The following is a 5,419-nucleotide window of genomic DNA, read 5'->3' as shown; positions in this document are numbered from 1 at the left end:
AATGGTTATGGAGGTTGTTATTGGAAGTCATGTGGAACATGAGAAGGGTCACATGTATGGCTTAGCATGATCTTGTACTTGGGTTCCTCTCTATCTTTTGGAGGTTATTCTTTAGGGGCACACATGGAAGATTTCTTGCAAGTTTTGTAATGCCTTGGGGGATGAAATTAGAGATGATGTACTTGATATTTTTGGGTTTCAACCATATATTTTCTTATGGAGTTATTCAACCACTTAGCATATTTCACATTTATAAATGGAGCTAGTTGCCTTAGAATTCACACATGTGGAGTGGTTGTATACATGCACATTCTTGAAGGGTATGTTACATGTGGACACTTAGAATTTGACTTACATTGAGGAGTTGTATCTTTGGGTTACATTGTGCATCAATTTGGAAAATTTATCGAAGATTGGAGGTATTGCATCTATTTTATGCAAGGTTTTAGTTTTGCAATTCTTTCACAAGTATATTTATGTAGATAACCTTGCAATTGGTCATGAAGGCCTTGTAATAAAGAATCTTCTATTTGGATAATGTAATGTTAGGAATAACCCTCCCCTTAGTTTGCTTCTATTATATTAAACTTGCATCTAACAAAATATGTTATTTCTTGAACCAAGATACCATCACCTTCATGGTCTTGTTTTAGAGTAGCACTCTTATCTCTCAGAAGGACAACAATTTTCAATAAGTCATTAGGGGACTTTTGAGGTCTAAAATGGGCCTCCAAAGAAAAATGTACAGCCAAAATAAACTTTATAAGAACCAATAGGATTGAAGATGATTATGTCAACCATGGGGGATGATTCACCATTTTTGGAGTAAAAAAGTATAAATATTAAAAAATATTAAAACTATTTTTTCAACTCATATTTGTAACTTATATCCCTAAGGTTTTACTCAAATTTTGAGTGGGAGTATTCGTTGTATGCAAAATTTAATTCCTCATCCAAGGAGTACCTATGTTGCATACTTTCGATGGGCCCTACTACACAAAAAATGAGAAATACAGGAAAAAAACGTGATTGCAATTTCGTTTTTCATGTAGTAGGGTCCATCAAAAGTATGCAACATGGGTACTCCTTGGATGAGGAATCAAATTTTGCATCCAACGAGTGTTTCCGCTCGAAATTTGAATAAACCCACAGGGATATAAGTTGAAAAAATAGTTTTTTCCTTTTTCCCTCTAAAATTTGATGATGTAATCTAATCTTATTTGATTATTTTCACTATTATTTTATAATTTCCTTAGGAGGCCCATTTTAGACCTAAAAATTCCCCTAATGTAACATTGATTTGTGGCATACATGTTAGTTATTATTTTCCTTAAACAATCGTATATTATCCCTTTTAGTCCCATGCATTTTAGACTCCATTTTACCCAATAGTTGGTATGCACTAGATAAGGGATTTTCCATCACCTCTTGTTCTTACACCACTCAATAATCTAATTATACAATTACCATATATTTTATGAAGGTTTAATCTTCGAAAATCAGCTTGCAGCTCCACTTGATAGCCTAAAAATTTTTATCTTTAGGGAAGCTGTTATGAAACCAACTCACAAAAAGATAGAAAAGATAGATCAACACCTTAGAATTCAGCCTCTTTGAGGGGGAAACATCCTTTACATTACACAAATGAATGATTATTTGATGATTCAAATGACAAAACCTCCTTTCTATATATAGGAGTCTAAGGAGTCACAATATAACCCAGCCGACCTAACAATAATAATATAAAGGCACAAAAATAACAATAGAGGGATTCTAAGGGGCACAATAATAATAATATGGGGGCAATAGGGGCACAACAATATTAATAAGGGATACAAATACAATAGTAATGGGGTAATCACTAGTATTATAGGGACCTAACATGCCCCTCTCCTTCAAAAAAGTGTTTTCCTCAACGCTTGAGTAGTTCTAGATGCTTCTGCATAAAATTCTCATCCTCCCATGTGGAATCTTCAGCGGATAAGTTCTTCCACTTGATGAGATACTCCGAAATTGATCGATTTCGTAGCTGTCGAGTTCTTGTTTCTGTGACTACTTCCGGTTCCAATATAACTTTTCCTTCCTCGTCAAGTTCTGGCAATATTGTTTGAACTGGGAGCTTGTCGCCTATAACCTTCTTTAAACATGAAACATGGAAAACTGGGTACACTCGAGAAGCTGTAGGAAGCTCCAATTTGTATGCCCTAGTACCAATCTTTTACAACACCTTGTACGGACCATAATACTTTGGTGATAATTTATTATCCTTCTTAGCTTGCTTGAGGGACATTTATTTATATGGTTGTAGCCGTAGGAATACCCAATCACCTACATCAAAACTTCTTTCGCTGCGATGTTGATCTGCCTGTTGTTTCATTCTATTCTGCGCCAACACAAGGTTATCCTTTAAGAGTTGGAGGACTTTTTGTTAATTCTCAATGTGATGTTCCACTGCTTGAACCTTAGAATTTTATCTTAAATATGATGTGATGGATGGTGGCTGATATCCATAAAGTGCCATAAATGGGGTCATTTTTGTTGCTGTATGGAAGGAAGCGTTATACCACCATTCAACCAGAGGCAACAATTTGACCCATTGTGTTTGTTTATCAGATACAAAGCAATGAAGGTATCCTTCCAAACATTTGTTTACTATTTTAGTTTGCCCATCAGATTGAGGATGATAAGATGAGATATAAGCTAACTGAGTACCGAGACAAGAAAATAATTCTTTCCAAAAGTTTCCAATGAAAATGGGATCCCTGTCACTTACAATAATCTTAGGATTTCCATGTAGCTTTTGAATTGTTTCCATAAATGCAGTAGAAAATGTATTGGCTTTAAATGGATGTGATAATGCACAAAAGTGTGCATACTTGGTAAGTATGTCAACTACCACCATGATGACACTCTTTCCCTCAGACTTGGGTAAACCTGTGATAAAATCCATTGAAACCTCCTCCCAACGTTGGTTTGGAATGGATAAAGGTTGTAATAGACCCGAGGTCTTAATTGTTTCAACTTTATTTTGTTGGCAAAACAAACATTCCGCCGCAAACTTTTGAATATCCAATTTAAGGCCATTCCAAAAAAATTCCTTCTTAACCCTGTGGTAAGTTTTTAAAAATCCTGAGTGCCCTCCTACGGGAGAAGTGTGCAATTCCATACGAATCTTTTGTTTGAGTTGGGAATTCTTACAGAGGTATAAGCGATCTTTATACCATAACGAATCATTTTTCCAGCTAAATGTATCAGATGTACTGGAATCTTGTTGTAACTTTTGAATAAGTGCCCACACTTCTTCATCATTCTTCCTTTCCTCCCTTGCTTCATTTATCCAATCCAGTTGGATAATAGAAATGGCGCACAACAATGCTTCCACTTCCTCATCCTTTCTTAAGAGTGCATCTGCCACCACATTTTTCTTCCCTTTTTTGTAGATGATTTCAAAGTCATAACCCAACATCTTTGTGACCCAATTTTGTTTCTCTTCAGAGGATAATCTTTATTTTAAAAAGTATTTAAGGCTATCATGATTTGTTTTTACCTTGAAGTGTCTTCCCATTAGGTAGGGTCGCCATTTCTTAAGTGCATGCAGTATTGCCAACATTTCCTTCTCATAAATAGCTTTGTGTAAAAACTTTCCCTAGATTGGACGACTTTCAAAAGAAATGGGTCTTTCATCTTGCATTAAAACAACACCAATTCCATTTCCTGAAGCATCACATTCCACAATAAAGGTTTTTGTGAAGTCCGGTGTAGCTAAGACCAGTGCTTGGCACATTTCCTCTTTAAGATGTTCAAAAGCCCTTGTTGCTTCCAGAGTCCATGAAAATGCATATTTCTTCAATAATGTTGTTAGAGGCGCTGCTATTCTCCCATAATTCTTAACAAACTTGCGATAATACCCTGTCAACCTGAGAAATCCTCACAAATGCTTTATGGATGTGGGTATTTTCCATTCCCTAATGGCTTTAATTTTGCTAGGGTCTACCTTAACTCCTTCATGAGATACAATATGACCTAGATATTCCACCTCTTGTACTCCAAAGAAACATTTGGATCTTTTTGCATATAGTTGTTTCTCCTCCAATAGTTGTAGCACCCTGTCAACATGTTCAACATGATCCTTCCAAGACTTGCTGTAGATTAGTATATCATCAAAAAAAACTAACACAAATTTTCTAAGGAAGAGTTTGAAAATGGAATTCATCAAACCTTGAAATGTAGAAGGTGCATTGGTAAGGCCAAAAGGCATGACCAAAAATTCATAATGACCCTCATGAGTTCTAAATGCTTTTTCGGAATGTCTTCAGTCTTCATTCTGATTTGATGGTATCCTAAACGAAGATCCAACTTGGTGAAGTAAATTGATCCATGCAATTCATCCAGTAATTCATCGATGACAGGAATGCGAAACTTATCTTTAATAGTGAGCTTGTTGAGCTCCCTATAATCCGGACACATGCGCCATGATCCATCCTTATTGTGCACCAATACTACTGGAGCAGATAAAGAACTTTGACTAGGTTGAATTATACCCGCCTCTAGCATTTCTGCAACGATACGTTCAATTTCACTCTTTTGGGCATACGGATATCTGTACGGCCTGATGTTTGGAGGAACACTTCCTGGAATCAGATGAATAGCATGATCATGATCACGAATAGGTGGGAGACCTTTGGGAGTCTCAAATACCTTGGAATGATTGTCCAAGAATTTTTGGAGATCTGGAGAAATAGATGATTTCGATGTGGAAACATCTAGCGAACATAATTGTGCAATTACACCTATTTGTTCCTTTTTTAGAAGCTTTTTCATACTGTTAGAGCTGATTATCTTTCCCGGTTTCCCTGCAATACCCCTTAATTCAACTTCCTTTCCTTCCGCATAAAATTTCATGAAAATTCCTTGAAAATTAAAAGCTATTGTACCCAAGGATTGTAGCCATTGGACTCCTAGTACAACATTAGCACCTCCCATTGGAATGGAAAGCATTGGGCTAGTCAATATATATTCTCCCATGGATAGCTTGATATTATGGTACGTTCCAGAGAAATTTATTGTTCCTCCATTTGCAACCATCACTTGACACTCTGGTACTGGATATAGGAAGCAATTCAATTCTTTTGCTACCTTACAATGAATAAAATTGTGGGTACTTCCTGAATCAATCAACACTATTACCTTTTTCTTCTTAATTTGTCCTTCTATATTGATGGTTTGAGGAGTGGTAATTCCAGCCAATGCATTACAAGATATGGTCGGATTCATTTCTTCTTTATATAGGCTTTGTTCCTGGAGTATATCCTCTTCTTTTGACCTTTCTTGCTCATTTTCTTCTTCCTGTTCACAATCTATGTAGAATAATTTCTTCTCAGCACACTTATGACCTTTAGTGTATTTTCTATCACAACTG

Source organism: Pinus tabuliformis, chromosome 9 (assembly GCF_031772625.1).
Source record: "Pinus tabuliformis cultivar Carrire ecotype Pingquan chromosome 9, CPIR1, whole genome shotgun sequence".
Taxonomy (NCBI): Eukaryota; Viridiplantae; Streptophyta; class Pinopsida; order Pinales; family Pinaceae; genus Pinus; species Pinus tabuliformis.
Note: the sequence above shows the minus strand (reverse complement) of the source record.